The sequence below is a fragment of the Eriocheir sinensis genome, unplaced genomic scaffold (genome assembly GCF_024679095.1).
Source record: "Eriocheir sinensis breed Jianghai 21 unplaced genomic scaffold, ASM2467909v1 Scaffold781, whole genome shotgun sequence".
NCBI lineage: Eukaryota > Metazoa > Arthropoda > Malacostraca > Decapoda > Varunidae > Eriocheir > Eriocheir sinensis.
Genome location: NW_026112144.1, coordinates 121887 through 136871, shown reverse-complemented (window position 1 = coordinate 136871; position 14985 = coordinate 121887). Strand labels below are relative to the sequence as shown.

Sequence of the window (14985 nt, the reverse complement as noted above, 5' to 3'; positions counted from 1 at the left end):
TTTGGGGGGGCTTCGTGGTGCAGTGGTTAGCACACTCGGCTCACAACCGAGAGAGCCCGGGTTCGATTCCCGGGCGGAGTTGAAAAATTTGGCCGGCTTTTCCGATACCCTACGCCCCTGTCCACCCAGCAGTGAATGGGTATCAGGTATTAGTCGGGTGATGTGTCCCGTCTCCTGGGATCTATTCACTTCTGCTATAGTTCCTTCCCCTTCTGTCTCCCTCCGGCATATGACCACAGATGTTGCGCCGACTAAACGAAACTTTCCAAATTTTCCTCCTCTTTTTCTCTGTTTCTCCCCATTTCTTGTTCTTTCCTCTATATTTCCTTCTTCCTATTCTGGTGTATTTCTCTCCACTCATGTTCTCTCCGCTCTGTTTAATCCTTTATATTCCTCCACCCAGTACTCTCCTCCCTTTCTCCTTTCCCTCTCTTTCACTTCCTTTTCATCTAGCCCGCCTCGTATTGAGACCTTAATGAAGCATCCCTCACGACATTATTATTATTATTATTATTATTATTGTTATTATTATTATCATTATTATTATTATTATTATTATTATTATTATTATTATTATTATTATTATTATTATTATTATTATTATTATTATTATTATTATTATTATTATTATTATTATTATTATCATTTTCATTATCATTATCGTTATTATTATTATTATTATTATTATTATTATTATTATTATTATTATTATTATTATTATTATTATTATTATTATTATCATTTTCATTATCATTATCGTTATTATTATTATTATTATTATTATTATTATTATTATTATTATTATTATTATTATTATTATTATTATTATTATTATTACAATGCTTTGTTCCTTGCAGCTTTGTGTTTCCGTATCCACGTCTCCATTCCACGTTCTCTTTGCCCATCACTTTCCGGGCTCCGCACACTAAGAGGGCACTGCGCTGGAGTTCTCCGTCTCAAGTTCTTTCCTATTACATGCTCGCGTCCGTTTGGTTTAATCTGCATAATAATACACTTGCCGAGGCTCGGTGCATCATGTGTGCTGTTCCGGGCGGAGTGGACCATTAATGTTTTATGTTCAATACTACGTTATGTTATGTTATACCTTTTAAGATTATTTTGCATGTCGACTGAAATTTGTGGTCAATAAACTAAGTAATCAGCCCTAACTGCACTTCTCTGCCTTCTGTGTTTCATCTCCCTGCCTATTTTCAATAATGTCCCTCTGTGTTTACCTATTTCTCTAATTCTCTCCTTCGTCTCTACTTTCATACGAATATCTCTACCTCTCTTCCACCTCCATCCTTCCTCTTTTTCCTTTTTTTCTTCCTCCCCTTCTCTGCCTTTCTATGAATATCCCTCGCTCTCTCCCTCCACCTCTCACTATTTCTCTCTCCTCCGTTCCTTTCACCTACCTATACATCTTCCTCTCCTCCTGCCTGCCCACAAGTCCCTCATACACTCTCCCTCTCTTCCTCCTTCCCTCTCTGTCTCCCTTCTCCCTCCGTGCCTTTCCTCCCACTCTCTCTTTCCAGTCCGCGCCTCCCGTTTTCTACTCGATAACATGACGGGGGGGGGAATCTTGGATATCTATGGCGTCCACTAAACCATTTGTTGGATTAGTTTTTCCATTGTTTTTTTTTATGAATGCTCGTTTTTTTTTTTTTTGTGTGTGTGTGTGTGTTGAAGGCTGCTCTCTGATTTCTCACTGGTGTCAAACTAAACTATTTCAATTTGTTTTATATTTTTTACTTTTTTTTCTTGTTTTTTTATTATTCGTTCACAAAAGATTCTTTGCTAATAACTTACACTTTTTTTTGTCCGATTCTGTTTTTTTTTGTCTTCCACTAAACTGTTTTCATTAGTTTTCTCGTTTTCTTTTCAATATTAGTTTTTTTTCTGAAATAAAGTCGTTGGATTCTGTTTTATCACTTTTTGTATCACTGTTTTCTTTTCTTTTTCTGTGATAAGTTTTGTTTCTACAATGTTCAGTGTTCGGCTGATGCAGGTTGAGGTGTTTATTGTTTTCTTTTTAGCTTCTCTATTTTTTCATTGTTGTTCTCTTCCATCAGGTGTCCGGTGAATGCAATTTGAATTCTATAGTGTTTTTCTTCTTCAATATAACGTTGTCATTGTTTTCCTTTCCGAGCAATTCATTATTTCTTCATTTTAATTATTTGAGGGGCGAAGGTGCGCACAGTTTTTTTTTTTTCTTTTTGTTTTACCTTTTTTTCACACATTGCCATGCTACTGCTGTGACATTGCTTTTTTTTTCTTTCTTTGCAAATATTTTTTCTTTTTTTCTTTTTGGGGTGGGTGGGTAGGTGAGGGAGGAAGGTGAAGATTTGCATGTGTTTCCTTTTTTTTCTTATGAACTTTCCGTCTTCTACCTCTTTCATCTATAAGTATTATGATATTTATTTCTTTGTTTGCTATTCATCATTTTCTCTATTTTTAGAGCAAAGGTGTGCAAGCGTCTCTCATTTTTTGTCCTCTTTCTCTCATTGCCTTGGCTTTTATATCTCCTAAGTGCTGTATTGTATTTCTTTCTGTGCAGTTTTTTTCTTATTTTCTCTTTCTTTTCTCCGCCCTGAGCCTCGCGAGTCAAGGTTGAAGTTTAGCGAGGCCTGAAACGTTTCCTGCCGTACACAACCCCGCTGGCAGAGAGAGAGAGAGAGAGAGAGAGAGAGAGAGAGAGAGAGAGAGAGAGAGAGAGAGAGAGAGAGAGAGAGAGAGAGAAAGCCAGACAGGCAAATGCAGGTATAGAGACAGACAGACAGACTAACGGACAGAAAGCCAAATAAAGATTGATTCATAGATAGACAGACAGACAGACAGACACACACGCTGACAGACAAACAGAAAAAATCGGGAGAGACATAAACTACTTAAAGGAAAGAGATGAGCGCTGGATGAATATCAAAGTGACACACACACACACACACACACACACACACACACTGTTGATGTCTATATGAAGCTTATTTAATAAGCTTCATATAGACAGACAGACAAACTGGACAAGTTTTTTTTTTTTTACGTTGTTGCCTATTGCGCCGGTAGGCATCTTCCCGGTGGGGCCTGATGGTCGGCCCAAGGCTTCTTCCAGGTGGGGCCTGATGGTCGGCCCAGCCCGTTCTGGCGCAGGCGAGTGTTTATAGTGGCGCCATCTTGCATTGGCTCATGCTGCCCCTCGGAACTCGTTCTTGATTCGCTTGGACGGCTTCCTCTAGAGTCCGGGTTGATGGGTGGTCTTCAGGACAGCATGTGGGTAGTTTTAAGCCACTCGGCGGTGACTGAAAAATCCGAGTGGTAGCGTGAGGATTCGAACCCGCGTCGTCCATCACGCGGCGAATGTGGGTCCAGTACGCTATCACTTCGGCCACCGCCTACCCTTGACCGACTAATTGCTTGACTAACTACCGAAGCAGCGAACAGAGAGATGAAAATGTTTTAAAACGAAGTAGAAGAAATAAAACGAATTGAAAAACTACTTAAAGGAAAGAGATGAGCGCTGGATGAATATCAAAGTGACACACACACACACACACACACACACACACACACACACACACACACACTGTTGCTATTGCGCTGGACATATCAAAAGCTTTTGATAGGGTCTGGCACAAATCTTGCTTTCCAAACTACCCTCCTACGGTTTCTATCCTTCTCTCTGTACCTTTATCTCCAGTTTCCTTTCTGACCGTTCTATTTCTGTTGTGGTAGACGGTCACTGTTCTTCCCCTAAATCTATTAACAGTGGTGTCCCACAGATTTCTGTCCTATCTCCCACTCTTTTTCTGTTGCTCATTGATGATCTTCTTTCCAAAACGAGCTGTCCTATCCATTCCTACGCCGATGATTCCACTCTGCATTACTCAACTTCTTTTAATAGAAGACCCACCCTACAGGAACTTAACGACTCAAGGCTGGAGGCTGCAGAACGCTTAGCCTCAGACCTTACTATTATTTCCGATTGGGGCAAGAGGAACCTGGTGTCCTTCAATGCCTCAAAAACACAGTTTCTCCACCTATCCACTCGACACAATCTTCCAAACAACTATCCCCTATTCTTTGACAACACCCAGCTATCACCTTCCTCAACACTAAACATCCTCGGTCTATCCTTAACTCAAAATCTCAACTGGCAACTTCATATCTCATCTCTTACTAAATCAGCTTCCTCGAGGCTGGGCGTTCTGTACCGTCTCCGCCAGTTCTTCTCCCCTGCACAGTTGCTGTCCATATACAGGGCCCTTGTCCGCCCTCGTATGGAGTATGCATCTCATGTGTGGGGGGGCTCCACTCACACAGCTCTTCTGGACAGAGTGGAGGCTAAGGCTCTTCGTCTCATCAGCTCTCCTCCTCATACTGATAGTCTTCTACCTCTTAAATTCCTCCGCAATGTTGCCTCTCTTTCTATCTTCTATCGATATTTCCACGCTGACTGCTCTTCTGAACTTGCTAACTGCATGCCTCCCCCCCTCCCGCGGCCCCGCTGCACTCGACTTTCTACTCATGCTCATCCCTATACTGTCCAAACCCCTTATGCAAGAGTTAACCAGCATCTTCACTCATTCATCCCTCACGCTGGTATACTCTGGAACAATCTTCCTTCATCTGTATTTCCTCCTGCCTACGACTTGAACTCTTTCAAGAGGAGGGTATCAGGACATCTCTCCTTTCGTATTTGACCTTGCTCTCGGTCACCTCTTTTATTTCTTTTTTAGGAGCAGCGAGTATCGGGCTTTTTTTTATTATTGTTTTCTTTTTTTGTGTGCCCTTGAGCTGCCTCCTTTGTTGTAAAACACACACACACACACACACACACACACACACACACACACACACACACACACACACACACACACACACACGGAGACAAAAAAGAAAGAGCAAGTGATACAGATAACTGGATTTGGCTTTCCTCTCTCTCTCTCTCTCTCTCTCTCTCTCTCTCTCTCTCTCTCTCTCTCTCTTTGTTCGTTTTCTCCTCTGTCTTCTTTTACTTTTTTCCGTTATAAAGTAATTTAAGGTTGTCGAAAAGTTGACCTCGTGAGAGAGAGAGACTCTTATATCACGATAGTATTGAATTTAGGCCTTTTAAATCTTGGTGTACACGTGCGCGCACACACACACACACACACTGAACCACGAAAACAATACCAAAAGCTCTTTAAAACTCTTCTCTCTCTCTCTCTCTCTCTCTCTCTCTCTCTCTCTCTCTCTCTCTCTCTCTCTCTCTCTCTCTCTCTCTCTCTGGAATTCTCTTCATTTCCTCTCTTCCTCAAATACACACAACAGTTCAAAATCAACCTTTTCATATATATTTTTTTCCCTAACCGCCTAATTAATGCTCGGCTTTATAATTGTCCTCATAATAATGGACTGATTGCCTTCACTTCGTTGTTTGTTTATCCATTCGTCGTGTGGAATGGAGATGTCAGCCCTTAAACACACACACACACACACACACACACACACACACACAAAGACCGGTACTATAAGCACTGTGCATCTCAGTAGGGGAACGGCTGGCTGTCTCGAGAGAGACCCGCAGCAGACCAAGAGGTGAATTACACACACACACACACACACACACACACACACACACACACACACACACACACACACACACACCCTGGCTATAATTATCTTTGTGTGTGTGTGTGTGTGGGTGTGGGTGAGAGAGTGAGTGAGCGAGCGAGCGTGGGAGCGTGCGTGCGTGTGTGTGTGTGTGTGTGTGTGTGTGTGGGTGGGTGGGTGGATGTGTATGTGAGTGTGTCATGACCGTTTTGTGGGATGGTCTTTCCCCACAAAATTACTCCGTCAATAATTCTCCAAAGCCATTAAGAAGTTAAGGGAGGGAAGGAGGGAGGGAGGGAGGGATGGAAGATGGAATTAAGGTAAGGACGAGAAGAAGGAAAGAAGGGTATGAGAGGTATGAGATGAGAGCCAAGGTTATCCTCATGTTAGGGAGGAGGAGGAGGAGGAGGAGGAGGAGGAGGAGGAGGAGGTGAAGGAGAAGGAAGAAAGAAAGAACCAGACGATAACGGAGTAAGGTAATCGTAAAGGAGGAAATAAAAAGACAATATAAGAGGTGAGTGGAAGAGAGAGAGAGAGAGAGAGAGAGAGAGAGAGAGAGAGAGAGAGAGAGAGAGAGAGAGAGAGAGAGAGTATCCATGTTTATTCTTGGCAGTCAACTGTAAAATCCTTCCTCCCAATCGTCATTATCCTCGAGAGTAAAAGCCAGGCCGCTGTTCTTTTCCTCCACTAATTATATCGCCCCTCAGTCCGGGCCGGGAGTGTGTGGCGCGGCGGAGACTGAGCTGCTGGTGGGGTGTGTAATGGTGATTATTTAGTGGAAGGCAAACTGTATAGATGATTTGAAGTATATGTGAAAAGTGAGCACTATAAGGTAACAGTTAAGTGTTTATGTTAGGAGGATGGCTGAACGGCAAATAGGCTTTATAATGTCTGGTTTATGTGTAAGGTAAACAGTATAGATGGTCTGAAGTACCTGTGTGTGAAAATTTAATAATATAAAGGGTTAAGTGAGTGTATGGGGAGGAAGGTTGTACGGTTAACGGGATTTGTAATGTTCGGTGATGTAATGGAAGGCTAACAGTATAGATGATGCGAAGTTTATGCGAAAGCTTGAAATGATGATAAGTATATGAAGTTAAAAGTATAAGAGAGTTAACATTGTTTATCGAAACATGTATATACGGGTAATGGGGGGTTTATTATTCAGTGATTTTGTGTAAGACAAACAAAATCTACGGTTTGTAGTATATATCGAAGTGAGCTATATAAGTTGTACTGGCTCAAGAGTGTGGAAATTATGTTCCGTGATTACTGTAGAATAGCGAATGGTGTTTGATGTTCAATGAATTAACAGAAGACAAAGTGTATAGATGATTTGAGGCATATGTGAAAAGTAAACATTATAAAGAGTTGTGTTTCCTGAAGCTTGGGAAGTACTGTTTATTTAGATGAAAGCTGAAAAGATAATTTAAAGCATATGAATAAGATATAACATTTAAGAGGTTGTGTCTCTGAAGGATAATTACAACAAAACAATAGGCAGAAAATGGTTGTTATGCCCGCTGCGCGAAACAAAGACAGAAAAGGGAAAAAATAGTCCTAAATTACCGTTGATAAAAAGTATGCTAGAAAGAATATTATGCTGATGAGCGGAAACTGTCTCCTGAAAACAGGGGATGACCACGACACACAGACAGACGCGAGGCAGGCATGTATGTGTGTGTGTGTGTGTGTGTGTGTGTGTGAGAGATTTACATAGATAGATTTACATAGAAAATCAGACCACACAGACCCCATGGTCCAGACTTGGTGGTCTGTCCTTAAACCTAAGTGATTTTACATTAATCAGAAGACTCCAAAACGTTGCATTTCTACTCTAGTTGATATTAAGTTGAAGGAAGTGACGGTCGAGCTTATTTTTGAAGGAGTCAATCGTGTTACACTGGACCACTGATGATGGGAGCTTATTCCATTCTCGCACTACAACGTTGGTGAAGAAAAATTTGGTGCAGTCTGAATTTACTTGTCTACATCTGAGTTTTACGCCATTGTTCCTCGTGCGCAAAGTGTCATCGATCATAAACAATGTTGATCTGTCTACATTCGTGAAACCATTAAGTATTTTAAAACATTCGATCAGTTTTCCTCGGAGGCGACGTTTCTCAAGAGAGAACCTGTTAAGGGTAGAAAGCCTTTCTTCGTAGGATTTGTTGCGCAAGGAAGGGATCATTTTCGTTGCCCGACGCTGAACACCTTCTAATTTAGCAATATCCTTTGCATGGTGGGGAGACCAAAACTGTACCGCATATTCCAAGTGGGGTCTGACTAAACTGTTGTAGAGCGGGAGTATTACATCTTTATTCTTGAATACAAAGTTTCTTTTAATGAAGCCCAACATTCTGTTCGCTTTATTTGCTGCATCGATGCATTGCTGTGAGAATTTGAGGTTTGACGCGATTTTAATCCCCAGGTCCTTAACGCATTGAACACTTGTGAGTTTAACGCTGCGTATTTCGTAATCGAACTTCTTATTTTTCGTTCCAACTTGAAGGACCTGGCACTTGTCTACGTTAAAGGGCATCTCCCATCTATCCGACCAAGCTGAAATTTTGTGCAAATCCTCTTGGAGGCTTTGCCTGTCTTCGTCAGTCAGAACCGAGTTACCAATCTTTGTGTCGTCTGCAAATTTACTAATGCGGTTATTGAGTCCAACATCCACGTCGTTGATGTAAATAATGAAGAGCACTGGGCTAAGAACCGAGCCCTGAGGGACGCCACTAGTGACAGGCGCCCACTCTGAGTTAAATCCGTCAATCACTACTCTTTGTTGTCTGTTGCTCAACCAATTCGCGATCCATTGGTTTACTTGACCGTCAATACCTATTTGCTTTAATTTGTAAAGTAATTTATGATGCGGGACTTTATCAAACGCTTTCTGGAAATCAAGATAGACTACGTCCAGTGATTTGGTTACGTCATAAACAGTGAAGAGGTCGTTATAAAAGGTTAATAGGTTTGATAGGCAGGATCTTTTGTTTCGAAAGCCATGTTGTGAGTCCCCAATCAATGAGTGGCTTTCAAGGTAACTCACAATTTTGTCTCTAATTATGCCCTCAAGTAGCTTACCTACAACCGAAGTTAGACTAATGGGCCTGTAATTACCTGGTACTTTTTTGTCTCCTTTCTTAAAAATCGGTGTCACGCTAGCCTTTTTCCAATCTGAAGGGACGATGCCTTGTCGCAAGGACATATTGAATACGGTTGTGAGGGAGGAGAGTATTTCGCTCTTTGTTTCTTTCAGCAGAGTTGGATATACTTTGTCAGGTCCGGGACTTTTATTTGTTTGAAGTGATTTGAGGGCTGTAAGGACTTCATCGGGTTTTATTTCAAAGTTAGACAATGCATGCTCGGGATTTACATTAGTACTGGTGTTGGTGGTGGTGGCGGGAGGACTGTTATTATTAAACACCGAGGAAAAGTAATTGTTTAAAAGGTTTGCAACGTGTTGGCTGTCAGTCACTAGTGCACCGTCGCTGTTTGTTAAAGGTCCAATTCCACTTCTGATAGATAAGTAGACAGAGATAGCGTGAAATATATAAATAGATAGATAGATAGATAGACATAAGATACAGATAGATATAGAGATAGATAATAAATAAATAGATATAGACAGACAGATATAAGAGTGTGTATGTTTGTTGGTTTGTTAGTATCTGTGTATGTGTGTTGGGGGGGGCGGGGGTAGGAATTTTCCCGGCATCATTAGTATAATTATATTCATCAAAGCGCCTCATAAACAATATTTATTTATACTACTTTAACTCGTTAAAAAAATTATAGGTATTTTTTCATCGGGTTTCCATTATTCAAAGTTTCCCCCCAAAACAATTCTGGATTAATTTATTAGTACGTGCTCATTAGCCTTTATTTTTCGACCTGTTCTGCCTTGTGTTGCTAGCTGTGGCCTTCTGTCTGTTAGCGCCTCTGCTGTCGTCTATAAGAAGACATTTGGGTCTGAATTCTCAGACGCTTTCGGCTCTCACAGCGTCTAATTCTCATGGCCACAAAGGAGATTAGTCGGGTTCTCATGTATGTGTTTCTTATTCATCGTGCAGAAGCCTTGTCCATCTATCATTAGGCTCGCTGAACTACCCATGGAAATACTAACACTGTCTCAATCAAAGCCTTATCAAATGTGGATATGTAAGCCAAGAAAGGTTTTAGAATGTGTCTTTTCCACGTTCATGGTCAAACTGTCATTAGGATCGTAAAACTAAACATGGAAATACTAACACAACCTATATCAAAGCCTTATCAAGTGTGGGTGTGCCCTGAAAGGTTTGATAATGTGTCATTTTCACACTCATGGCGCAGAGGCCTTGTGAAACTATCACTAAGCTCATAAAATTAACCATAGAAATACCAACACAGACTCTACCAAAGCCTTATCAAGTGTGGGTGTGTAGGCCCTGAAAGGTTTGAGAACACGGCCGTAGCTGGAGAGACTCAGAATCCCTATAGGTAAGCAGACTGTCATGATCTGGGTATCTCGTTCTCTGCCCCGCGGCGCTGTTTTCAATTCATAAAAGTTTCAAGAGACGAAAGAGTCTGAATTGCTTGCGAAGTTTTCCCTACGTTCAATTTGACCTTCCTTTGATGCAAGGAAAACATATATAAATAAAGGCAGTGAGGCGCATTCTTTCCTTTCCTAAGTCTCTGTATACACAAGGTCTTCGTTACAAAGAGGCGGAGCGACGTGGGTTTCAGATTTGAGACTCGATAGATTGCCACTTTTGCTACACTGTTGTTGCTTTTCCCTCATGCTAAGAACTCCAGTGGAAAACATTTATCTTCTCCCACAAAACAGTCCATGCATAACCCAGCAACTTCTCCGAGAGGAATTTTGAAACAGGCGAAGTCAGATGCCGACACGTTTAGAATACGGCTTGAATCAGAGACGCGCACTCAGGGTCACGACGCTAAGAACAGACCGTCAACAAGTGCCTGTAGGGAATCCAGTAGCATATATAGAAGACCTTAGATCCGTGTTTATAGTCGTGTTTATATTTCCGTCCGAACATATCAGGTAAATTTGACGTTGCAGTAATAGGATGTGAGTGACGCGCAATGCATTTCAAGCGTTGTGTTATTTGTTGACGTGTTTTTGATGCAGACGTAAATGACTCGCGCCTTTCATGTGTTTTGGTTCGTGCAGTGAAAATGACGCAATACGAGCAGTCTTTGTTTAATTGGTGGACTTTCTCTCTCTCTCTCTCTCTCTCTCTCTCTCTCTCTCTCTCTCTCTCTCTCTCTCTCTCTCTCTCTCTCTCTCTCTCTCTCTCTCTCTCTCTCACGCACACACACACACACACACACACACACACACACACGCACGCTAAGTTAAATAGAGAGTTTGATAGCTAGTTAAGCAGTTAGAGTCATTTAGTTAATTTTACTATATTCTGTATTTATTTATTTATTTATTTATATTATTTTGTTTATTTATTTATATTTTATTTTGTTATTTTGTTTTTTCTTTTTCCTTTTCTTTCTTTCTTTTCTTTTTTTCTATTTGTTTTCTTTTTCTTTTCTTTTTCTTTCTTTTTTCCTTTGGATTTTCTTGCTGTTGGTTTTCTTTTTTGATGTTTTTGGTGTTCTTTTTTCCTATCATCCTTTTGTTGATGTTCGTTGGTCTGGGTGAGCCGCTTTCCTCCCAGAAGAGACCCACCCATAATTTTGGAGATGTTGTTAGGGCCGAAAGGTGGATGATGTTTGTTTTATTTTATTTTCTTGATGTCGTGTTTTTCGTTCTTTTTATTGCATTTGTTTTCTTTTTCGATGTTTTCCTGTTCTTTTTCTTTTACTTCTTATTGATGCTTTTTGTTGTTATTTTTTCCTATCAACCTTTTGTTGATGTTCCTTGGTCTGGATGAGCCGCTTTCCTCCCAGAAGAGACCCATCCATAATTTTGGTGATGTTGTTTGGGGCCGAAAGGTGGATGATGTTTGTTTTATTTTATTTTCTTGATGTCGTGTTTTTCGTTCTTTTTATTGCATTTGTTTTCTTTTTCGATGTTTTCCTGTTCTTTTTTTTACTTCTTTTTGATGGTTTTTTGTTATTTTTTTCCTATCATCCTTTTGTTGATGTTCCTTGGTCTGGATGAGCCGCTTTCCTCCCAGAAGAGACCCATCCATAATTTTGGTGATGTTGTTTGGGGCCGAAAGGTGGATGATGTTTCTTTGTATTTCTAGTTTCTCGATTTTGCTAAATGATTTCTGTTGCTTTTCTTTTTCGATGTTTTTCTGTTCTTTTTCCATTTTTTTTGGTGTTCTTTTCTATATCATCCCTTGTTGATGTTCTTTGGTCTGGGTGAGCCGCTTTCTCCCCAGAAGAGACCCACCCATAATTTTGGTGATGTTAGTCAGGGCCGGAAGGTGGATGATGTTTGTTATATTTTTCTTTCCTTGATGTGTTTTTCTTTGTTTTTTTTATGTTCATTTATTCATATCATCCTTTTGTTGATGTTCTTTGGTCTGGATGAGCCGCTTTCTCCCCAGAAGAGACCCACCCATAATTTTGGCGATGTTAGGGCCTAAAGGTGGATGATCTTTTTGTTTCTTTTCTTGATGTTTCGTTTCTGTATTTTCCATTTTTCTGGTGTTCCTTTTTATTTTCCTTTTCTTTGGTGTTCCCATCGCGTGGATTGTCTACGACAGTATAACGAGCACCACAAGCCCGGGTTTATTTAGAGTTTGCTCTCCTAGGCAGACTGCCTACCACGGCTGACGACCTCCACCTGCCCGGGTTTATTGTTCGGAGTTTGCTCTCCTAGGCAGATTGCCTACCACGGCTGACGAGCTCCACCTGCCCGGGTTTATTGTTCGGAGTTTGCTCTCCTAGGCAGACTGCCTACCACGGCTGACGAGCTCCACCTGCCCGGGTTTATTGTTCGGAGTTTGCTCTCCTAGGCAGATTGCCTACCACGGCTGACGAGCTCCACCTGCCCGGGTTTATTGTTCGGAGTTTGCTCTCCTAGGCAGATTGCCTACCACGGCTGACGAGCTCCACCTGCCCGGGTTTGTTGTTCGGAGTTTGCTCTCCTAGGTGTATTGCCTACCACGGCTGACGAGCTCCACCTGCCCGGGTTTGTTGTTCGGAGTTTGCTCTCCTAGGTGAATTGCCTACCACGGCTAACGAGCTCCACCTGCCCGGGTTTGTTGTTCGGAGTTTGCTCTCCTAGGTGAATTGCCTCCCACGGCTAACGAGCTCCACCTGCCCGGGTTTGTTGTTCGGAGTTTGCTCTCCTAGGTGAATTGCCTACCACGGTTAACGAGCCTCACCTGCCCGGGTTTGTTTAGAGTTTGCTCTCCTAGGTGAATTGCCTACCACGGCTAACGAGCCTCACCTGCCCGGGTTTGTTGTTCGGAGTTTGCTCTCCTAGGTGAATTGCCTCCCACGGCTAACGAGCTCCACCTGCCCGGGTTTGTTGTTCGGAGTTTGCTCTCCTAGGTGAATTGCCTCCCACGGCTAACGAGCTCCACCTGCCCGGGTTTGTTGTTCGGAGTTTGCTCTCCTAGGTGAATTGCCTACCACGGCTAACGAGCCTCACCTGCCCGGGTTTGTTGTTCGGAGTTTGCTCTCCTAGGTGAATTGCCTCCCACGGCTAACGAGCCTCACCTGCCCGGGTTTGTTTAGAGTTTGCTCTCCTAGGTGAACTGCCTCCCACGGCTAACGAGCCTCACCTGCCCGGGTTTGTTTAGAGTTTGCTCTCCTAGGTGAATTGCCTACCACGGCTAACGACCTCCACCTGCCCGGGTTTGTTTAGAGTTTGCTCTCCTAGGTGAATTGCCTACCACGGCTGACGAGCTCCACCTGGCCGGGTTTATTGTTCGGAGTTTGCTCTCCTAGGTGAATTGCCTCCCACGGCTAACGACCTCCACCTGCCCGGGTTTATTGTTCGGAGTTTGCTCTCCTAGGTGAATTGCCTCCCACGGCTAACGACCTCCACCTGCCCGGGTTTGTATAGAGTTTGCTCTCCTAGGTGAATTGCCTACCACGGCTAACGAGCCTCACCTGCCCGGGTTTGTATAGAGTTTGCTCTCCTAGGTGAATTGCCTCCCACGGCTAACGACCTCCACCTGCCCGGGTTTATTGTTCGGAGTTTGCTCTCCTAGGTGAATTGCCTCCCACGGCTAACGACCTCCACCTGCCCGGGTTTGTATAGAGTTTGCTCCCTAGGTGAATTGCCTACCACGGCTAACGAGCCTCACCTGCCCGGGTTTGTATAGAGTTTGCTCTCCTAGGTGAATTGCCTCCCACGGCTAACGACCTCCACCTGCCCGGGTTTGTATAGAGTTTGCTCTCCTAGGTGAATTGCCTCCCACGGCTAACGACCTCCACCTGCCCGGGTTTGTATAGAGTTTGCTCTCCTAGGTGAATTGCCTACCACGGCTAACGAGCCTCACCTGCCCGGGTTTGTTTAGAGTTTGCTCTCCTAGGTGAATTGCCTTCCACGGCTAACGAGCCTCACCTGCCCGGATTTGTATAGAGTTTGCTCTCCTAGGCAGATTGCCTACCACGGCTAACGAGCTCCACCTGCCCGGGTTTGTAGCCGGAAGATCTCCGGCACCTCCGTCGGGGCCCGGAGGGACGCCGAGGAGCCCTGCCTGGAGCCCTCCATTCCTGCCATGCTCGCCAGGGAGACCTTGGGCTCGCTGGCGCTCCACACCCCCGCCGAGGCGAGGATGCAAGAACTCGCTTCTTAAAACTACCAGACTGGATTATAAAATTAATCATAATTACTGTGAAGGCGCCGGTCACCGCGTTTATCGGTTCAGGGATGGAAGACCGACGGGCCTGGGAAACGCGCACAAGCATCCAAAGGAATCCTCGCGACGGCTTGCGACGCAGCATCCGTTTCCCTTTTCTTTCTCATTCCAATTTTTCTTTTTTATTATATTTTCCTTCTCTGATTGATTGATGGATTGATTTTACTTGGTAGGAAGCTGTTCACCAATTAACATCATTCAGGTGTACATTGCACCCACACACCTGCCGAGAGAAAACACCAGTGAGAGTGCTGACGCTCACGAGGACGGCCCGCTAGAGTTTCCTAACATTCGCATCGGGGCCCACTTCTCCTTAGTCGTCTGTCTCTTTATTTTTCTCTTCTCTGTTTCATTCTATTTCTCCCTTTCTTTCATCCTTGCTCTCCATCTATGAATTTATTTATTTATTTCTCTCTCTCTCTCTCTCTCTCTCTCTCTCTCTCTCTCTCTCTCTCTCTCTCTCTCTCTCTCTCTCTCTCTCTCTCTCTCTCTCTCTCTCTCTCTCTCTCTCTCTCTCTCTCTCTCTCTCTCTCTCTCTCTCTCACACACACACACACACACACACTCACACACACACACACAGCTTTCGTAGGCGTTGTGGGTATTG

At 43.1% G+C, this 14985-nt stretch overlaps 2 long non-coding RNA genes across 22 annotated transcripts; one reads left to right on the top strand and one right to left on the bottom strand.

The window, feature by feature from the left end:
- Positions 1 to 12062: 12062 nt before the first annotated feature.
- LOC126994367 (uncharacterized) lies at positions 12063 to 14078 on the bottom strand. 10 transcript variants are annotated; one of them, XR_007749060.1, is made up of 5 exons: positions 13951 to 14078; positions 13491 to 13756; positions 13293 to 13422; positions 12956 to 13159; positions 12063 to 12550 (listed from the first exon to the last, which is right to left on the bottom strand). It is a non-coding gene; the product is annotated as an uncharacterized LOC126994367 (long non-coding RNA). The 10 variants fall into 10 exon arrangements; XR_007749061.1 differs by having other exon boundaries at positions 13293 to 13357; XR_007749052.1 differs by having other exon boundaries at positions 13293 to 13756.
- On the top strand, positions 12510 to 14522 carry LOC126994369 (uncharacterized). 12 transcript variants are annotated; one of them, XR_007749073.1, is made up of 6 exons: positions 12510 to 12654; positions 12791 to 12858; positions 12924 to 13127; positions 13196 to 13724; positions 13789 to 13853; positions 13984 to 14522. It is a non-coding gene; the product is annotated as an uncharacterized LOC126994369 (long non-coding RNA). The 12 variants fall into 12 exon arrangements; XR_007749070.1 differs by having other exon boundaries at positions 12546 to 12722; XR_007749072.1 differs by having other exon boundaries at positions 12546 to 12858; positions 13196 to 13390; positions 13459 to 13724.
- The last annotated feature ends 463 nt before the right edge of the window (positions 14523 to 14985 follow it).